At 40.3% G+C, this 23,367-nt stretch overlaps 1 protein-coding gene across 1 annotated transcript in view; it reads right to left on the bottom strand.

Moving 5' to 3' along the window:
• LOC133956231 (V-set and transmembrane domain-containing protein 2-like protein) overlaps nucleotides 1–23,367 on the bottom strand; it is a 44,860-nt gene that overhangs the window by 9,123 nt on the left and 12,370 nt on the right. The gene's annotated exons all lie outside the window — the stretch shown is intronic.

The following is a 23,367-nucleotide window of genomic DNA, read 5'->3' as shown; positions in this document are numbered from 1 at the left end:
GATCGATTAAAAAAAATACAGACTCACTATTTATAACATATAACTTATAACGAGAAAAGGAGGACTAGGTATGCATATGGTCCCTTTAATATCTATTGAAATTATCCCAATATATTTGTTTATTTCACAGGGGTTAAACTGCATCAACGCTCATTACTGACCCCATCCTAAAATAAGTTGACACACACACGACTGAATATCCCTTCTGTGAAATTTTAGTCTTGATATTAATCATTGCTGCATGTTGAATGTTAAATCTTAATTCGTTGACAAAGATTATCCAACACATTTTAGTTTAAGCCTTCGTGAATCTCTGCGTCTCATTGGAGGAAGAGACTCAAGCCCCTTGGGGATTTACCCATGTTTGGAAAAAAAATGCTTATATCCCCGCTAGTTTTGGTGCAACAGAGGGTGAACTTTGACTTTCTGGGTTTCAAGTCTTCACAGGATCCAGTGCCAACAGCTGGAATGTGAGTCACACAGACATCGGACTTGGACAGGCTCAAGCTGGATGTTATCTATTTGTGGACACTGTTTTCCAAATCCTATTACAGTACCATGGGTATGCAGAATATTTTGGAATGCCTAAACTTAGAAACTTGAAAGTGATATAATCTGATGCCATGTGCGAACGAATCATCCAATTAAAAAAAATACTTTTTATATCTGCCTGCAACTTCTCATCTTTTTCATCATACACATCAAACCCCTCTCTGTTGTAAGATTAAAAGAGTCTTCACTTCAGAGTGGAGCCTCGCAGGTCACACTTAAATACAAGAAGAGAACTTTCAAGGAACACGACTACCACTTATGTGTCACACTTGAGATTCATGTTATTTTAGCTAGACAAGAAAAACGACAGCATGATCGCAGACTTTACGTCTTATTTCCCAAGACTGTCATTAACCAGCTTTATAGCATGAATATGAAAGTTTGTTTTGGATCAAATAGTAGTTTGAAAGGGAATATCAAGTCCACTCCCTGGCTTCTTCAGGAGTTTCCAAGCTTTCAACTACATCTGAAAGTAAGTTTTGCCCAGATAGGTTTCTTTTTCCAGGCATCAGATAGAGATGCAGCTGACAGCTCAGCAGTATTTTATGATAAAAAATACTGAAAACTGAGCAGCATCTATCTCAAGTTTGCCAAAACGATAAAATCAGCTAAGCTCTCATATCTGGAGTTTGTGCAGAATGCTGCAGCTAGACTGATACAGTACCAGGAAGAGAGACATCATCTCACCTGTACTCGCATCCCTGCATTGGCTTCCGCTTAAGTATAGTAATGAGGTTAAGGTTCTCTTATTTGTTTTTAAAACACTTAAATGGCCTTTCCACTCCGATCTCTTAGATCCTCTGATCAGCTGGTCCTGGATTTTCCTTAGTCCAGGCTAAAGGGTAATAAGACTGATCGTACATCCACTGTATAGCTGACCCTCATCTTTAGTGCACATTTCTATTATTATTCACACTTTTGAATGTCCTTGAGTTGTTTTTAGAATTTTTTTGTAATTTTATTCCTTTCTTGTATTTAGCATTTTCTTCTTTTATTCTACAGTACTTTGGTCAATAGCGGTTGAAGTGACTAGACTAGGCTAGGGGACTGCTCTTGAAAGGGCTGACTAAGTCTGCTTTATTGTATAGTACATGTGATGGGGACACATACTCTGTTTCTTTTTTGTTTTCACCTAATATAAACTGTATATTGTATACAATACGGGAATGGACTTCCATCTTTATTAAAACATTTTTCTTCTTTCTCTCTTGGATGTGGTAAATGATGGAAGTAACGTCCCTCAGGGGCGAGCGTGCAGGTGATGGGCCAGCGCCCAGCGAGGTTTGTCAAGTGGCAGATCCTGATGAAATCAAAACAAATGATTATTGCCAGAACTGTATTATTACCTCAGAGATCTCTTGGGAAATACTGTGAGACCAAGACTCACATCCAGGGGGATGAGTGATCTTACATTTTCTTCAATATAAGATGATATCTGTGTCTATTTCCTTAATATATATAATTTTGTTTATATTTTAGTGGGACAAAGAGCTGGAATCTTTGATCCAATTTTGTATTTTTGGTTCATTGTAAGGAGGTCAGCTGGAGACATCAACTGGTCAGATAACTATAGCTTGTGTGATTTCCTCCCTTATGTTTGTTAAGTAAGGTAAATTGTTAGACTGTAGGTGCAGGGGATTGAAACCCCCTCGCAGCTCATTTCTAGCTGCTGATCTATGGCACTAACAGGATCAGCTTTGGTACATATACTCAGGAAGCAGAAGAAGTCCTTTATAAAATCCTTCTTAACATTTCAATAAATTATTAAAGTGTAGAATAAAAATCAACGCGAACCTTCCTCACATCAGGGCTTAATGACATTAACCATAACAATCTTTTGATGAAAGGCAATTACTGGCTCCATAAATCACTTCATGACAAATAATTGAGAGTTGCACTTTCAATGCAGTGAATGTCACAATATTTTCCACTTGCCACGTGGGGATTCCCCATCAAACAACTACACCAGGTTTTGTTTTCCCTCTGGGGAAATCCTGTGTCACAGATGAAGAGTTGGGCTCCACCACATTGTTTCCTGGATCCCTCAACTCTCTGTCACTCTCATCTTTACCAAGAAAGAAGAGTGACACTTCAGAGGCTCGTCTGCCTGTGTGTTTAATTATTGAGCTTTTCCAAAGCAAACTCCTTATGCATATTTTAACATTTCTAAACGTCTGTCAAGCGCCCCAGCCCATAGATTTGTCTGGCTTATTCGCTCAATAAGAAAGAGTCAAACCTGTGCCAATTTCATCTGAGCTCACATATTAACTTGAGCCTGTGCTATGGATCTGTCTTGTATTACAAGAGTAGTACAAGCCTCAAGTCATGCATCCCTCTTGTACATTGATCAAATCTGCTTGTATTTTTCATTTGTGAAACCAAAAACACACCAGGTATCGATTTGACATTACCCAGCCAGAGCTAGCAACAATGCCTACAGCTCCTCTCTTGTAGATAATATTCAAAGCTGGGACATTAAAACTGCTGTGTAAGAGATAGAGCCTCTAAATTTGCTTTCAGCATTGATAATCTGTCTTTCCCCACTTAGCCGAGGAGCCCAAAACAAAAAAATCCATGCACGCCTCGGCTGTAATGCCTCAAACATTTGGAGACCACAAAATATGTGACAGTCATTATAGCATAGTAAAGTGCTTGGATCATTTTTACCAAGCGATTTACGAAATCCACAGAGCAATTTCTAATCTGATCATATAACCAGTTTCTCTGGCTTTTCTCTTTTCTCTTAATTTATTCCACAAACGTCTGTCACTCTCTGTCTGTGAAACGCATTTCTCACAAACCTATCATCTTCTCAGCTTCACGCTTGGCATGTGTATTCTTCATGGCCTGATGAAAAGGCAATGTCGAATCTGGTGTGATTTGGACACGCAATACATTGAATATTAATACAATTTGAATAAACTGGTAAACATTGCCTTGCAATGAGCGGGAGCAAGGCTCAACATGCAGTTTGAAGACCGAGATGAACATGTCTTTTTCTACGTACTCTGATAAATTACAGCAAGTGGCTGCATGTCAGACCATTTTGCCAATTTGATTATGTAGATATCACCATATCGGAGTGACAGATTAGGTGCTCATCTTTTTCTTGGCAGCAAAATTCATACTATCCCTTCCTCTTTAGCTATTTTTTTAAAAAGTAAAGAGCAATGTTACTTTTGTTGCTGCTGTGCTATGTACTTAGCTGAAATACAGAGATTTTATTATGAATAGTTTTGAGCTTGGGTCTAAAGACTTTTTTGTGTTGATTATTTGAAATAGATTATATGTATGCATAAATTAAATGTGGCATCAGTAAGTAAATCATTCAAACCTATATAAAAGCCACAAACCTGAACAGCAATGGAGCAAATTTGGTTTCTTATGTATGAAAACCATTGACTATAAAATAGGTTAAAAAATCCAGAATCCACTTAATTCACTAATTCTATAACTGCGGGTCACTTTTACAGTTTCAGAAAGAAAGCTGCCACCAGCATCACCACAGGCCAAGCAAACAGCACATTCATAACCGAACGAGCAATGGACAAGTTTCAGTAATTCAAACACCTACTGGATCATTTAAAGCCTGATTTCACATCACAAATTAAAATGTTCACATTTAACCATCTCCTGCCACTCTCTAAACCTCTGTGTGCGTGACAATGAGTCTTCAAGCAGGTGGCTATCGCGTGCTGTATCTCTGGCAACAGTCATTTCTAATCTGCACACTGTCATTGTTGAGGCCATAAAAGGCTGCGATGACTTGGGTGTGCAGCATTATCATTATCTCCAAAACAAACAGAGGAAGGCTCTCGGGCAATTGCTGAAACTCAGCGCCCGGAAGCTCCGCTACATCAGCACAGTCCGACTCCACTTCAACCCATTTACCAGGACGAGCGAGGAGAGATGGACTGAGACATTAGTGTGAGAGAAACAGCGAGGAAAAAGAGCCTCTGCGTTTATTTGCACAGGGAGCGGGAAAATAAATCATTACAAGAGATTGAATTAATGAGCGGCTTGGTGTTTATGCAAGCGAGAATCTGTGCGTTGCGAGAGACTAATATATATCGCAAGTATAAAGGGAGGAATTAATATGTGCATGTGGCAAAGAGAGAGAGAGAGCGGCAGAGGACGAAGAGGAAGGCGGGGGACAGTGTGTGAGGTAGCAGATAGCAGTGGGCGGAGAAGCTGCAGGCACGCGTGTTATCGTTTATTTCTTTGAGAAATGGAATGTGGTAATTACGGCCGTGATGAAAGAGGAGCAGGTGGTGTTTCATTGTGGCCTTGTCCAACTTTAACCTACCTAAACTTCCATCTCGCTCCACTTAATAGCTTGCCTTTCTGAGATGCCATCATTTCAGACAGAAAGGAGGGAGGCTGTTTTAGGTTGGGCTTAAGGAGCATAAAAAGTACACAAAGTAAACACATTACTGCTATGCGGAAATAACTGATGTGGTTTGTAACTTACATTTTCTTACATTCTTACAACTTAACGCAATTCCTTCAAAGGTGCCTTTAAACCTTATCAACAAGTTGCATGCCTTGTATATACTGTATTTCTCTGTTTACTCCAAGCTGTATCAAACAAACAGGAGAAGAGAGAGGACGACTACCACTGTGGTGACTGTGAATAACACAATTTTAAAAACATGCAGAGTGTGCACATGAAACGTTTTAGCCGCTCACCTCTCCCCCTCTGCTCCTCCACGCCTCAACAAAACTAAAAAACATCACTTCACTGGTGCTCATACGTTATTTCACAGTTCCCTAACAAGGGTATTGAGAGACCCGTCATGTGTTTGCTTCTATTCGTTCTTGCCTGTGGGCTTGTACAACCCAGACTCACTCAGCATTCTCCCCTCCTCGCCACAACGCACTGCTGCAACAGTCAGGTTTTTTCATACATTAGGGCTCTAGCAACACAGAGCGTCTCCGTGCCTTTTCTGCTCTCAATCTGAATCCATCATGATCGGGCAGCCAGAGGCATCAGCCTCTGAATGTCAATGCTGCTCAGTGTGCAAGATGGCTGGTGGTGCATGCCGGCTGCATGCAGTACTCTCAAGAGCTTTTCAGCTTCCTGAAAATGGCTTCACAACAGCCAGGGAAGCAGCATCAGCGTAGTGATGCATTCATTAGACTGATGTGTGTGCATCCCCAATAACACTCTAAGAAAAATATGAGTCTGCATCACTCAGTTGTTCAATTACACTTCTGTTTAATAGAAATGTACAGGAGAGACAACAGGAGAAGGAACCATCCAGCTAGATGCCGTGCCGACTGGTGAAATGGATCTATCTCGTGGATCTATCTCTGCGGGCTGGTGCTCCTGTCGGTGTCGGAGGCTCAATGTGAGATGCTTTAGTTTGTGGGGGGTTCATGTTTTGAAAACGTATTCTGTGTTTACACCAAATACGAAGCAAGTTACTTACAATTCTCTCAGTGCCAACCAGGAATATTTTCCCGTTCCCCTGGAAAAAAAAAGGAGAGGACTACTGACTGAAGTGACTGCTCATTTGCACCTGTTGTGGAAATGACCAGAGAAGCCAGCTCTGTCTTGTGTGGGTCCACAAGATCATCCAGCGTTGCACACAGCTTGGGGAATTTCACAGTGTCTGAATGACTGCCATTTCCAGCACCGCCTGAGGCTCAACAGTTGCCAGTTTGATGACCCAGTAGCTTGGGTCAGTGCCAGGATCTGTCTCCGGTGGGTTTCATTCTCAACACTGATTGGCTTTTGAAACATTGCATCGCTCGAACTTTTCATTCAAGTTCAAATATTTCAACTAAAGGGAGTGAAACGAATCACGTGAAATTGCATGGGCATGGGACTGATGGGATGGACTGGGCAGGTGACAGGTGTTTTTCAGCTGTTTGTGTGCTAGGAAAGACATCCCAGTGTAGGAAAGGGGGAACATACAGCGTAACATCCTGACCACCACGTTGACATCACTGCTGATGGGAGCTGAAGCCATCATGCTTCATAAACATGAGGAGGACCAACCGTTTTACAGCGAGATACTGAACATGCACCTGCACGTGCACTTGTTGAAGGAATTCAGGACCCGTAGTGTAGAAAATCGAAGGAGGCAGATATTTATTTCAATGTGCATAAACAGGCTCACAGAGGGTCCAGCTGAGGAAGAGGAGCTTAGATAACAACAGACACAGAGCGGGTGTGACTTTACTGTCTAGTCAGGATACCAGTCAAATATATCTTCAACTTGGAAAATGTTATTTGCTGATACAGTAATGTTTCTCATCTCATAAAAAAAAATTGTCTCACTAGCTATAGACCTATATCCATGTAAATATGTTTATAACTGCTGATTTACTCAATCTGGTCACAAGCTGATGTGTTTGCCTTTATTGTAGGTCCGAACATTGGCATCAGCATCTGAATCTCAATGCTAATGCAAATAATGAGCAGTAGTTACATTATGAGCAGCTATAAGATTGAAAAAAGACCGGGATTGATTGTTATGATTTCTTGATGGCTCTTGGAATGTGCACGTCAATACAGCAAACATAAGGCATAAGAAAAAACCCACATGGGATCAATGCTGCACGATAGGAAACAACTAGAATTGCTGCCTGATGGCTGTAAGCCTCTGCCAAACAAGCACGTTGCAGTTTACATCAATGCCTGTGCAACAGGGATAACGCATTTTCAAAAGACCAATTTCCGAAAAACAAAGAAATAATATTATTTATAGAGCACTAAGGACATTACAAACAATACATTTACTATTGCCAAAAAACGTGTTTCGAGTGATTTTTACCTTTGACATTTGACCTACAATATCTGATCAGCTCATGCTTGAGTCCGAGTTAATATTTGTGCCAAATGTAGTGAAATCCCCCCGAGCATTCCTGATAAATGACATTGTCAAATTGTGAGGTCACAGTGACCTTGACCTGTGACATTTGACCACAAAAATCGGATCACCTCATCCAGTCCAAGAGGACGTTTCTGCAACATTTTTTTAGGAATTACCACACAGCATTTCTGAGCTAGGGCGTTCAAGAGAGTATGAAAACAGACAGACAACCCTAAAACCTGATGCCTCAGGCTACAGCTGCCATTGGTCCAGAAGCATTAAGATACATGATCCTCACATTCCTCATGCTGCTGACCCATGAGAACCATAACATCTGCAGCCACGTAAAATATGTTTTCCCTGAGCTCTGCTGTTACCTTACAGAATGCCATTTTCCTTATTAGATGTAAAACAAAGCTTCATAAACCCTCGTTATAAGTAAATAGGAAGCTATACCCACTGGATCATGTGCACGGTCTTATCTGAGATTAGCAGATGGAAACTTTGTGTGCTCAGGAGTTTTCAGTAATACAGACTTTGCATTTGGATTACTATGTAAAAATATTTGCGACAGCTCCCTGTAATATGACAAATAAGCTACCAGTGTTTGCAGTTGATGCACCAGCAGTTTTAGCAGTGGCTACAGTAAATCACAGTTTCAGATGTATTTACACAACTCAGTCATTTTGACTTTGCAGTACTACTTGTATTTGTTTACTTTGAAGAGTATTAAACACCTGAACTGAAAAGCTGCACAGCAGTGTTGTTATCTGGTTTACATGAGGTGTGATGCTTTGAACCTGTAACCACGCCCAACAGTGATGTCACAGTGAAAGGACACTGCTACATCACTGCAGCGAACTGAGAAATTAGACCTTTATAGATTGAGGACTTTCAGGAGATTTTATTCTTTAATAAAATCAACATATCCATACAAACCTTTTTAAAATGGAATCAGAAAGACGATCAATGATTTGTCTGTCTGGTGACCAGTGTTGCCATAGTTACTTTGAAAAAGTAACTTAGTTACTTTACAAGTTACTTGATTTTAAAAGTAACTAAATTAGATTACAAGTTACTTGATTTTAAAAGTAACTAAGTTAGATTACAAGTTACTTTATTAGTTACATTCAGCAGCTGCCGACAACACCCCCGCCGCCTCAACATAAAAATGACAACCGGTTTTGCCAACACTCACTTTATTAGAAACCGCTGGCGCCCCCCCCCCCGCGTGCGAACGGAGGCTTCCCCCAACGGGCGCTGTAGCTGAGGTGATCCGCGAGAGGGGCCCGACACGCGTCCAGAGCATAGACTATATATATAGAGGTCCAGAGTCGCTGCCGCCGACCGCTGTACCCGGTCCTCTCTAACTGGTCCCCGCCTTCCGCAGCGCCCACGGACACCGCTCCGCGGCCCACTAGAGGGAAAGCCCCCGCACCGCGGACGAGCAACCCCCCCCAAAAAAAACGTTGAGGCGTGCCGCACACCGAGCCTCCGGCGGTGTGGTGAGGAGGGTGACAGGGCGACTGCTCCCCCAGCCGCAGAACGTGCCCAGCGGTTTAACCACAAATACCGAAATAGTAACGCAAGGTGACTTGGACAAGTAACTTTAATCTGATTACTGGTTTGGAAATAGTAACGCGTTAGATTACTCGTTACTGAAAAAAGTGGTCTGGCTAGAGTAACGCGCTACTAAGTAACGCGCTACTAAGTAACGCGTTACTGGCATCACTGCTGGTGACTAAAATCAAACATACAGAAACCAAGAAAAGGCAAAGAGTGGTCACATGAAGATCTGCACCAACACCTCCAGAGGTCACATGACAGAATATTAAAACCCAAACTATGCTAAGTTAAAATGAATAGAAATCCAACACTACTTTCAAATTGATGTTACAGTGCGTTTAGTTGAGGTTGTTCAATGAAAAATGATGCAGGTGGAGACTGAACCATAGAACATATTTGCGACCATAAAACCAAAACAATGAGCTTAATGTTGCCATAATGACGGATGCAGGAGTAAGTGAAAACTCTCTGTTGGTTCTGTCACTAGCGACGATATTTTTAAATATATATATAAATCAGTTATAAATAATACGGAGTATACACTTGCAGAAGGCGTTATAATGTACAATCTGTACATATATTTGTTCTTACAGTCCATTTGTGTCATTAAGTGATGTTTCTGTATTCTCAGTGCCTCACAATATCACATGTATCGCACGCACCAGACTGTGTGTTTTGCATACACATGTTCATATTCAAATTTTCTACATTTGTTTGTTTCTGTTCATCAACTTATGTACACACTCACAAGTACATGTGTACATGCAAATGTGGTGTATGTGTTTCGGTGTGTGTGTATGTGTGCATGTAGACCTTCACCACCCTTGGCTTTGCCAGCCCCTCAACTTGAGCTCAGTTTCCCGCTGTTCTGGCCCAAATCCCAGCTGCTGTCCCTCCTCCCCACAGCGCAGGTCAGGTGAGGTGTGTTTTCCCTCTTAATCAAACGAAAAAGGTTAAAACGAGAACATGGCTTCCTGAGCCAAAGGGCTCGGCCTCAACACCGAGGACGAGTTTGTAATTCAACACAATAAAAGGTGCCACCTCTGCACTACAAATTATGACACCATCGTCAGTCAACGATTACTTCCTTTCAAAAACACAAACGACTCAGGGAGTTGAGAATAATCACGACGCCATTGTAGTACAAAGACATTTCAGATGAATGTGTTTTAAGCATATTTTGTTTCACCGAGTGTCTGAGTGAGGCATCAGGCGGAGGAAGAGGCTCGCTTGTTCATTCAAGAGACTGCCAATAATTAATGAATCACAATTTGATAACCCAAAATCATGATTAGCAACAGTAAAGGATCGGCTTATCGTCATCTTTGTTATCACAGAGCAGTTTGACTTTCTCTGAGCAATATTTATGTTTATAGCTCTTTCCATCACCAGCAGGAATAATTATACGGGCACATCAATCTGGCTTCTCATCCATTCAGGGCCTTATTTAGTTCTGTTGGACCACATCAGTTGTCTGGCTCAGAGCTCTGGAGTGGAACAATAAGAAATTCAGGACTAGAGCCCGGGGTTATTTCTGTCCTCTGTGCTATGCATACCAAAAAAAAACATGCAGCCTGTGAGGCGCTGTAATGTTTCTGCTTTCTTCATGGGGAAACAATGAGAATCGTGGCTAAAGCAGGACATCTTCAGGTTAGTTATATTGTAAATCATCATCATTTAGAGCCATTGAAGATGGGTACTAATGATGGAAAGAGTCACAATGAAGAATGACATGTGGTTGTTTAACACCACAAAGCAGACGTACACATTCAAAGAAAACAAAGATGTCCTAGTAAGTAATCTTCATTTCATTTCCTCTTTGCCATATTTTCTGCGGCTATACCAACTTAAATTTAACTTTTGTGTGTTTGACTTGTTGGCAAAGTCAAATCTGGACATTAAAAGAGTCAGACATATGCCCATTAACCTAACTAGTACCCATTTAGAACACACATTAATGTGTCCATAGTCTGTACTGTACAACGCAGACAAGAGAGTGCAGTGTCATTAAAAAGCTGCTTGGGCTGGATGAAATGTGTAACAGATCATAACATCTTTAAAGTGTTGTGGAAAAGATTAAAAAGAGAAAAAGTGCAGCACTGAAAATGAGTATGAGAAAGAGGTAGGAAGGTGAGGCTGTCCAGCAGAAGGGGAGCTGACATTTAGAGAGCCAACGTGTTGATGACAGCCAGACTGCGGACATCAACAGTGTGGAAATGACAGAAACAGAGACACTCTTGGGACAGTAAAACACAGCTCAACATTTCTCACAACTGCAGCTCCAGGAAGTAGCTAGGATATGTGGTACAGAATATAAAATGTCCTGACTATCAGCAGCTACTGAATAGATCTTAAAGTTATGATTGTTTTTGGTTGATTGTCTACAATCACTGATCAACATTAAAGAGAAGGACATACATGACAATACTATCAGATATGTATAGTGCACAAATAATGTTTTATAAATGGAAAGCATCGGGATAAAATGCGTTATCAGTTGTAATAAACCATAGAGACTTAGAAATCTCTATTTAAAATCAATTGTAATAGTCCAACATGTGGCACTGCTGCGGCAACATCTTGTGTTGGAAGGTAAAAGGATTAAATAACTGTAGGTGGAGGGTATAGCATACGTCAAGCTGCAACTACAAAATTTTTTTTCATTTTTATGTTGGCAAAAATGATCATAAGAGAGAACTGGGTTTATTCCAATACACCATCCTACACAAAAATTATCTTAAAGTTGATCAATCTTTTTTTTATCTTATTTTTAACATGAATGTGAGTCACTGGAACAATTTTATTTTATTATTTTTGTACTTGCGTTCATTGGTGGTGATGAATAAATCAAAACTTATTTTATATGTCGAAGTTGAATTTCTCTAATTTCTGATTCAGATGGTAAAAAAGAATGGTTGTACCACCTTCTTTGTGGTAACATGCTTTTCGACAAACAGTTGTTTTCTTGCGTCTTTTTTTCTCTTAATTCGCGATAATTATCTTTATCGTTTTATCGCCCAGCCCTAATTATGTGATGATAAAAATCCTTCTCAATGACATAAGCTCAAATATCTGTAAACTGTCAACAGTCAAACGCCTCTGCACTGTTATGTCCATTGAACACCTCCTGTAAACAAGGCTGACAGGTGTGGACGGGTCATTAAGAAGCCTGTCAGGCATAGAGCTGCTTCACTTTCTCTTGTTCTTCCAAGGATATAATATATCACACAATACCTGTACACAAACTGAACTTGTTTCTGAACAAGCTCCACCAAACAGGAACTCCCATCATGTTAAGACATAGTGGGAAACTCTGACAGGCCTGACCCATGTCTCAGCAGCAGCTCATCCATCAGGCCACTGCTTCTCTCTCTCTACTCATTTCCATACAGACTTTGCAGGCAGCTCCTCAGAATTAATTAGCGACTGACAAGTCTCTCACACGGCCTCATAACAAGCTTCACGCTCTAATAATGAGCCTCTCCATACAGTTCTGAGGTAAACAGCTGCCAACAGTTACACAGAGAATCTGCCAGAAGCCTTAAGCAAACCCAAAGACAAACCCACCAAGCAGAATCCCAGAGATTGTTTAGCCCCCTCGGAACGTGGGGTTTTTACCTCTAATGAGAAAGCACAAATTAATTTTCTGCAGAATGCCTCAGTTGGAATTTGCAATGCCTGTTGCCTATTCATAAGTCTACAATACTCCACAACTTTCATGTGCAATGCTAACAGCAGAATGAGATGATGTGTTTCCGCAGCATAACGAAAGTCAAATAGTTTGAGGGTAAGGGGTTTGAGAGATGCCATTTCAAAACACTATATAAACACACCTAACTGGAGAGAAGCCAGAATTTTGCTCCAAAATCAACTCCATAGCCTCTTTAACACTTGAGGATAGGTACTTAATCCCACCCATCCTGCTATTTGTCAGGTGCTTAACATGCTTTTTTTCGAAGTGGTGAAGATAATCTGAGCCGTTTGAATAACAGATTTGAGAGGATCAAGGGAAACTTCTGTGTAAATATAGTGAATCTATCCTCATTTTTGAAGAATTAACCTGTTTCTGTGTGCCAGTGTATGGTGAAATATGACTGCAATAGTGATGTTACTCATACCTGTCATCTATAATCTATCATCATAAATCTTAATGCGGCTCCTGTTCCACTCTGAAAAGAACATCCCCAGAAATATAATGTGCCAGTATTCACAACAGGTAACAACAGCGCTTTTGAATGTTACCGGGAAAGGACTTTCTGTGGTGAGGTGTGTAATGACTTTTACAAGCCTGGGTGAAAATGCCCCGCAGGGTGTGTGTGGTCAGTACAACAGGAGAAGAGCTAACTAGCCATAAAACAGTGATGGATGACAAGAAGCTTTAAACAGCCATGTGAAAATGCCATTGTATTTATGAGCAGGACCTTGGTGTTCATGAGGGTTTGTAAAAATGCACACTACTTGCATACTGAGTCTCTAACTGAGGAAAGGATGCTCAAGGTAGGAAATGGATATTTTCTGTCATTCAGTTATTCAAACTTGAGACTTCTGTGATGTTTAGTGTTCTTATTGAAAGTAAACAATATAAATGGGACTGCAGCTCATATTATGACGTCGTAAAGCATTATGGGGTCACGGAAATTTATGTGTTCACCATCTTTGTTAGTGTAAATCTACATGACATGACATATTTTATCAAGGATAAGGTTGTGTTTTTGTTTAATTCAAATTACACGACAAAAGAAAATTAATAATTGTGATTCATTATGAAGACCAACATACACAGAGGGAGGAGAAAACAGCTTACTGGCGAACTGTCTAGCAATGTTACCAACTGAAAGAATGTATTACCTGGTAAAAAATTGGGTTGCAACATTTTGGATAATGTGAGTAGACAAGTCAACATGTATATAACATAGGTCTAGTTGTTTTTTTCAAACATTTAATGAAGAATTGTTATATATTATATCTTTAATAAGATCCACATGAACTTTTAAAAGATTTGACAACCTATGGGCAGTCTCTATTGTTTCGACGGTCAATAATGAACTTCCATGTTCTAACTTTGTTTTTTAGTGTGAAAGGAGCTTTATCTTGGGTAAACATTTGATTAATTTCCGCAGGTAGTCATCAATATACCTACAACAAAAGATGAACCTGGATTGATCTGTCCAAAAATCCAAGAGTCTCCCTACCCTGTCGAGTGCCCCTGAGCAAGGCACCTTACTCCGCCAACATCTGCTCCCCGAGCGCCGTACATGGTCGCTCACTGCTCTGTGTGTCCTGCACCAGATGGGTTAAATGCAGAGGTTAAATTTACCTACCATTGCATGAGTGTGTAGTGCATGTATGTGCATGTGTTTGGTATAAATAAACATATCTTAAATTCAAATTAAAAGTCACCCACATTTGGTGCAGGTGCAAACCATAAATTATATATAAAGATGGATGACATGCAAGCAACCCAAAAGTGAAGCAAAAGCATCTTGATCATCCCCTGGTGGCTGTATGCAGTATACCCTCATGTTAGTGGATGGGGACGGCTGTGGCTGAAGGGTAGAGCGGTTGTCCTCTAGCCAGAATTTTGGAGGTTCGATCCCAATCTTCCACATCTGCATGCCAAGTGTCCTTGGGCTGGATACTGAACCGTAAATGGCCCTTCATAGGGGAAAAAAAGGCTGCCCATAGAAGCACTGTATGTGTGTGTGTATGTTGGCAGTCAACTTTGTTTTGATAAGTGATTTGATGATATAAAAATGACCTAGATACTGCGGCTCCAATTTGCTACTGTACAGACACTTGCTCCAAATGATTGCCCAAGATGGCATCATTCATACCCACAATATTTTGGCTTTATTTCTGGGTAGAGATATGTTGTCCATCTTTATATACAGTCTATGATACAAACCATTGTATACTTGGAGCATAGCCCCTCCATGTTTAGAGATGCTCTGACCCAGTCGTCTTCTTACACTTCCTCACTTCTCCTGTTTCCAGCACATCAACCTTATAGAGTCGAATGTTCTCTTGCTGCCAGATATATCCCACCCCTTGACAGGGGCCAATGTAACAAGATAATCAATTATTCACCTCACCTGTCAGTGGTTTTAATGTTGTTGCTGATCAGTGTACATGACCTGCATATATAGTTGTTTAAAGACTCTGCAGCTACGGTATTGGTCCTGCAGTATTTCTCCTGACACGGCTGCTTCTCCACAATAGCTCAATTTTATTGTTTCAACCATCACAGTGTGCTTCCACACAGCAATTAAAACAACCTGCCAGTCAATGAATTTGAAGGTTTAGCTCACTCCAAGAATAAGCCATCTCTGTGGCGAATCTATAGATGCTCCCAACAGACAAGGAAAACTACTTTGTAAAGAGAGAGATGCAGCCAAGTATCCAACACAACACTGAGACTGTGTAAAAACCTGTTTATTCCACAAAGTGAAAGTCTGGAGTGTCTATCTAGCCAGGCTGCTGAGGTTTGGTCAGCCAGTGCTACCTCAGAAAACCATGGGTAGTGTCTGTTTTATCTGTGCATGTTCGAGAGGACTGGAAATGTATAGCCGCTAAAACGGAGAAGTTGAGAAATGGTGCTGGACACATTATAGTCTGAAATTTAAAGGAGAGAGCTCAAACCTAAATGGGCAGAAACAAGGATGTTTGCAAATGATAAACTAGACACTCTCAACCACTTGCTGATTGGGTCCTATTGTTCACAATATAGCCTTGGCTGATCGTCAGTACCCTATCACATGACTCAATTCTGGAAAAAGACAACTAGCATTATCCTCGGCTACCAGAGTAGAACTATATAGATATAGACCCTGTTGTCTTTCCTAACAGCTGTTGTGAAGTTAATTCTTCATTTAAAAATGATACACCTGCTCAACATGCTGGACAAAAGCTATTATTCAGCCAATATGTGACAATTCACGTGTGTAGCAGGCAGACCCAAACACTTGTGTGGACAGACATCATTTTCGTTAAAAAATGGTTTTAAAACCAAAATATAGTAGCTTGAATGTAACCTCAGAGTGGCCAACAAAAAATGTTTGAACAAAATGAAAGATAAATGACCAATGGCGTAATGCTAACAAATCGTTCTTTTTCAGTCCTTAACAAAGCCTAGCCGTATCTGTATTTTTCTTTTAGTGGTAAAGCAGTAGATCTTTTTCTTATTTTCTGTATCAGTCCAGCAATAGAATGAAGACTAGTTTCGGAGAAGAAAGCAAAAATGGAGACAATGAAGTCAGAAGGAAAAAGAGGCATAAAGAAAGAAACAGGCCTCCAGATATCATAACAGGGAGCATCTTTTATCCTCTGCCTCTTTAAAAACTGCCTCCACCAGTCCATTCTCCAGGGCCAGGCAGCAGCGGCGGCAGCGAGGAGACGCAGCAGCGGAGGAACGGGAGATATCAGCACTCAGCATCTAATCTCCCTACCCTCTCTAATGCACCCTGAAGTATCCTCTCCAGCACTGACACAGGCAGATAGATAGGAGTCGACAGCTGCACAGGCTAAAACCCAGCACCCGAGCTTTACCGCTGAAGGCAAGCTTTCCCTGCTGGGCCCGGCTCAGAGCAGGAGGGGGCAGGTTTAGAGGTGGAGGAAGGATGGATTAAAGAACGGTTGAATCCCTGGAGTTTGTGTTTTTCATTTATGAATCAGTTCTATCCCGTCACCTTTGAATCTACACCACAAACATATTTACCCCATACCAAGAATCCTGTGCAGATATTAATTGAACTCTTATCTTCAATACATATGCCACATACTGTAAATATCAGATTAGGCCATTTGCTTCCAGTGATGTTTGCGTGGCTTTTTGCCAAAGAAAAATTCGAGTATCAACTACAAGTAAACAGATAAAGCTTTTTGCTTTTGGGACGATGCTGAAAAATGTAGATTTGCATTGTGAAGCCCACTGAGAATTGGTTTAATTTGATTTAAACATGTGCCTGTATCTGCTGGATTAGTCTGACACCGGGTACCTGCAAATATTCATCAGGGTAGAACATGTACCGCACAAACTCAGAATGCTTTTGTTTTAAATAACATTTGATCTGTATTTTAGTTTACTTAATTTTAGTTACAGTTAATCCGAAAGTGAGAATGACATTATAGTTTAATCAAAGTCAAACAAAAGTAAAGCCGCAGTCAAATGTAATATTTGTGTAATATATCATTTTTATCAACGAAAAACACAAGAGTTGTTCATCCATCCATTAATTTTCTATAATGCAAGATAAAATAAGGTTGTGCAATTTGATGCATTAAAATCTGGATCTAGTGAAGTTAAATGTGGTTTGATAAAGGGACTGTTGGGCCTTGGAGGAGGGATCCACTCTCCGAGCGCCCTTCTGTTTATTTATTTCGATCGAAAAAACATGCAAAGGATGTTACCAAACCTAAGATGATTCTGACTCTGATAACAAAAGCTCAGAAGAGGTTGGTTTTTAGGTCTGTATTCAGGAGACATTTATGGATGGAAAATGTGATGAATTGGATGTTAGTTTCACCGACATCCTTATTTGACATGTGGAGTAACAGCACAGGTAGTTGTGGAGCTGTTTGCACGGAGCCAAAATGTCTCCAATTATCTTCACACTGTTAAAACCCAGAACAGAGGAAAATACTTTGCGTCCACTGCTGGAGGCACACAGGCAGGAAGAGGGAGGGTGGGGTGTGTGTTGGTAGAAAGGACAGCTGGAACCAAGCATCTTTGTCTGGCAGGGAGACCTGGAATTTCCTTCCAGAGAAGGTAACACCTCCTTCTTCACCTCCTCTTTCTTCCTTTCTTTTCTCTCTCGCTCGTCCTCCTTCTCCCTGCAGGTTACTGTCGTGTGAGCGACTCTCAAGGGGCGAGCTGACAGTAAAGATAAACGAGTGAACTGGCTTGTTGGATGCACGTACATACCTTTCCACAAAAGAAGGAGCACTCCAACAAACTCCATATCCTATACACCCACGAACCTGATGTACATAACCCTGCACACACTTAACATTAAATGGAGTTTTAGTAAAAAGCCTCCCTTAACACTCCTTTTCCTCTCAGCCAAAATTAAGGCTGACGTTGATAAATGACTGGGACTACTGGACAGACTGCTGCTGAGCATCATCCCAGAATGAATGTATTCGAACACAGAGATGCAGAGAGCATTGTGGGAATACTACACCCTACAAGATGCAGACAGGAAATGTGAGAGAAACCGAAAAGTTGTGGCAAGGGCTTTATTTAATTGAATTATCTTGGTTGTGACTTTATCTGTCAGACAGGAAAAACGAGTTGTGTATCGCGCCCAGCTATAACTAAAGTGTTAAGAACACATTCACATATTTTGTTATATATATATATATATAAAAAAAAAATATATGCAAAAAAAAAATAAGGTATTTGTGTTAAATTAATGTTCTGAATTGATTGTGTCATTATTTAAAGCATACAACACTAACATTTTAAATGTTGACAGCAGTTATACAAATAACCATGGATCTGGATAACTGATCTAATTATCAAATAACTCTAATCAATAAAAATAAAGACAGAAAAAATTGCAGTGGATTTGGATAAATGAACAAGCAGGATGTAAAGCTGTATTTGTGTATAAATGTGTATAAAGATTCCTTCCATTGTAAAATCTGTAAAAAATCAACTCTAAGTAAGTTTTTTTCTCTTGCAATATAGTTGACTTATATAAAAAAGGTCTGTTGCTTGAAGCTGTCAACTGTAAGATAAAGGCATCGAGATAGTGCAGCTTAGATTTATCTTAGTTTTACGAAAACAAACTATGATAGCACTGAGATTAATTCACCTGCAACACAGTTGTACTCATTTAAAGAGTTTTATACGGATTAAAATCGAATCCGTATGAAACAGCTTGTTTTACACTTGGCAGGAACGTGATTCAGCTTTTACTTTACTATGAAGGGGAGGGTTGGTGGATCTTTAACTTGAGCTCATTACTGTTGTCCAAACAGAATTCACGGCTAATTTGGACTCCTACAGTTCTGCGCTGTATGAGTATGTGCTCATTATAAACTGGCTTCAACTTAGCCCTTCGCTAAATGCAAACCCCCCCTTCGGTCTCATCTTTGCTCCCCTTGCCATTTGTATTAAAGAGTGAGGCAGGGACTTTCAAGAATTAGCATTTGAGAAAGAGAAATAAGTTATATATCTGCAAGCCGCCACAAAGTGAGATCCAAACTTACCTTTAAGTCACGAAGCTGATAACAACATGTTTTAGAAGAGTTAACAGTTAACAGTATTCTATTTTTATATATATATATACAAATGATTTAAAAAAAGCCACAATCAGGAAGAATCTTCCAATAATTAAAACATATTTAGCATAATTTTATAAGAAACAATGTAGGTCGCTGGAAAGCCTAGTCCAGCAAAAACATTAGGCTCTACTTAACCTACAACACAATGCAAAGGCTGGAGTTGTAAATTCCAGATTCATTGCATTGGTAAACAGATGAGTAGCTGACTTCTGAAGAGTGGAGAGATACATGAATTTGTCCCGTTCACACATACATTCCCACACTTCTAATCATAATAAAAAATGGGTGTGCATTGGCCTGGTGTCCCACACACATGTACCTGATCACACATTCCATTCCAGTAGGTGGATAGATAGTACCTAGAGCATGAGAATTCAACACATACAGTCAGAATTGTCACAAAGTCTGGTCCAGATGGAATGTGAATCATAGTGGACCCATACTGGCATATGCAAACAATTTTAATATGCCTTTAAGCCTTCCGTCTGATGGATCTAATGGATTTCTTTGTCAGATCATATTGTAACGTATCACCAGTGACCAGTACCTGAAAAAGCACGGCCCAGTTATTGCTTTGTCAACACATCATGCAACACTGCAGCGCCTCTACAGTCGGACATGTCTACCATAGATTTATGAGTTTGAAGGTTTATCAGATGCCCAAACACTGCACAGCCATTTGTAAAGATTATGAGTGAGATATTAAGAGACTGAATTACACAACTCTGGTAAGATGTCACTGCAGCAATTCTGTCATTCTTGAAAAGACTGCCAGGTAAACAGTTCAGAAAGACTGTTCATAATGTACCAGTATTATGAAAGTAGGGATGTGACGATATAAAATTTTAGTGACATGATTATTTTCAGACAAAATATCACAGTTTAAAGATTTTAAAGGTTATCGATTCTATGAAAAAAGCAATACAAAGCTAATAATATAGCTTATGAAAATATATGTATTATTATAAGCTATAACCAGTTTCCACATTCTTCATGTCCTTATTATACTATTACTTCTCAGTATAGGTGAATTACACTCTCAGCTACATGTATAATGGTTAATAGGAAGAGACAGAGAGAGAGAGTGACAGAGAGAGGGGGTGTGTGTCAGGCGCTCCTTTGTAGCTGTAAAATCGGTTAATCCCGACATCCCTATCATAAAGTGACTTTTTGTAATTTGCAAAATAAAATAGTGCCAACAAAACTTTCTTACCTGGCCTTAACACCAAAATTAGCAGGTATATGTGGATAAACTTTTTAACTTTCTTTTGCCAAGAGAAGAGTTTGCTTCTTTGATTTTACTAAATTGGTGCGTTCAGCCAGATGTCATGTTTCCATCACTGCAGATCGGAGCAATCTACTGCAGAGTAATTTGACCCAGCAGGGAATGCCAATTGTATCCATTCTCATTACAAGCAGACGTTAGTGGGTGTTAGAGGGTTTTCTGACCAGTGGAAAATGTGCTTGGGTCTGTCTGTCTGTCCATGCTTCCATTTTCTCAACAGTTTATTTAAATGGCTTCAGACTTGGTTGGTTTGTTGTGGCACCCAAGGTAGAGTAGCATTGACTCTAAAGTGAGTGGTTGTCAAGACCCAAACCGTTACTCTTCATCAATTATAGGCTGAGAGGCACCTGGCCTACTTTCGAAAACTTGCCCGGAATTTTTTAAGAATCCTAAATCACATTCAGATAATAAGAGGTGAAAAAAAGTTTTGCCTGTGAGAGGTGAATGTCTGCCCTGCCTGCATCAAGAACTGATCTTTTCATCTTCCTGGCGGCTGCCTCATCAGTGACACCGCTGCCACATTAGCACTTCTAGAGAGAGGGAAATGGAGGTGAGGAAAGTGGAGGGTGAGGGAAGCGTGAGACAGAGGAAAAAACAAAAAATAACACAAAGAGAGCATGACTTTGTCACTGCAGATTAAAAAAAGAATAACAAGCGCGAAAAGTGTCACATCAAATGGGAACACGTCACATCATGCCTCCTCGGAGAGACACTGAGCTATCACACCGGAACAACTCTCTAAAAACAGAATGAGTGGCGTCTCCTCGTTGCTAATCAGAGCCGACACTGGGAATACAACTCGTCTGTTGTGTTCTATTTGCAGTAGCGATGCTAAGCTTCATCTGCAGGAGATTTCATTTTCAGCAGGGCTGTGTTTGTCTTTCTAAAACTACAATTTGGTTGAGCTAATGAGCTTGACATATCGCACATCTCAGGACAACAGCGAGACATCAGAGCTTATCAGAGGCTCACTGTTACAAGCACAATAACATTTAATCTACTAGCAAGAATAACATTCTCAAATCTAATCTAAATCTAATGAGACATGCCCCAACGTAGTCAGTCAGTTCACGTGGCTTCACCACATCTGCATCAGAGTTTAGAGTTTCCAAAAGATATACTCGTTTTGACTATGACCATTAACAGCAAACTAACGCCTGTGTTAAAAAAAAGTAACCCTCATGCATTCATGTGCTGGTAATTCTCCTATCAAGACCATACCACCTTTTCATACTGAAGAAATTACCATGTAAATAGCCTGTTCTGTTCTGTCAAAGGGGGTCAGGTCCTGTACTGACCAGTTTACATTAGAAAGCTATTTCACCTCATTTCTAACCCTGGAAACAGTTCCTAGATCAATGTGAACTTGTTCTGTTGCTTTCAACTATATCTCACATTCTTCATGTATGATCTGTAACCTCTTGCCATTGTGGGCAAGAGGATCTAGAGGTGCACCACATCTGCTGATGAAGGCAGGGTGATGTGGTAAAAAGCTCCAAGAACAAAGTAAGTGGACTTGGAATTAGGTTCTTGTATCACACAGAGTAATTTAAATATACAATATGTAACTTTGGACGTCTCTCAAAAATAATAATAACAGAAGATCTAGTTTGATGATATTTTGAAGCACTTAATGATTGTTATATATATATTTTAAATTGGTTAAATCTTCTTTCATAGCTGCAGCTAGTCATTCATTTAGTCCCTCCTGACTCTGATCTTTCTCTCTATCTCAAACACAACGACACACAGACACACATCTGCAAACTCAGTGTTACGGAAAAAAAACAAATTAATTTGGTCTTCAGGATAACAAATGATGGTCATGATTATTTAAATATCAGTGGTCTCAGGAGACAAATTCAGGACGCATTTTAACGCCAGATGTGAACAGATGACCTTAACGCTGTCCACTTGTGATCAGATCTCTCAGGACGCACTATAATACTAGGTCTGAACAGAGCCAGTGTGACACGGACAGTCACAGAGGAAGTTTGAGGGATATTTAATTTGGGCCTACTTTCAGAACGATACTTCAACTTATTAAACCAGTGTCACAAAGGAATAACTAATAGGGTGCAAACGATTTACTGTTTAGGTTTAAAATAGTCATTCAATGATGTGGGATGAACGATGATGCAATTATGTTATATGGGCCATTAAAAGTCAACACAATGTACATTGCGTAGTGATGTGCAAGAAATACAGAGACTATAAGAGGATGTTGCCAGTGCAGGACCAGCAGAGGACACATTTGATAGCCTAAGATGATGATGATGCATGTATCCTACATGCTGGTTTGCACATTCCCCATTTTGAAGATACATTTCTGAATGCATATACTGGGAAGATGGCAAAATGTCTGAGTCTGAGTCTGAATGCACTGCTGGGCTGTGCATGCAAGTCAAAGGTGATTTGATATGCAACATATTCTCATCACCAATCCCCAGTCTGCAGCACTGAGTGGGCCCATGCTTACAGTTTCACTCTAGTAGCAATCCAGCTGGATATGCAGCATGCTCCCGACATTGACACCCTGTCATGTTTAGGGCTGTGAAGCACCAATATTGAGCTGCATCCTCTCAGGCCAAACTGGTCTTCTGAGCCAGATGCAGACAGAAATCCACCCAGGGGACAGTAAAGCAGAGCTCTGAGCAGCCTCATCCACAGGCTCTCTGTCAGGGTTGAGGCCTCAACATGTCTCAGCTATGAATTGTCTGGGGCTCTCTTTAGCAATAAGCTGTTTCGCTGCCCAGACTCAGTGAAGCCAGCTCTCACTATCCTGAAGAAGCTAAGGAACTCCTCTCTTATTTTTAAGTTGTCTATCATTGTCGATCAAGCCGGAGCTGTTGTATG

This window comes from Platichthys flesus, chromosome 7 (assembly GCF_949316205.1).
Source record: "Platichthys flesus chromosome 7, fPlaFle2.1, whole genome shotgun sequence".
Classification (NCBI taxonomy): domain Eukaryota; kingdom Metazoa; phylum Chordata; class Actinopteri; order Pleuronectiformes; family Pleuronectidae; genus Platichthys; species Platichthys flesus.
The sequence above is the reverse complement of the archived record's forward strand: the minus strand, read 5'-3'. Positions and strand labels throughout refer to the sequence as shown.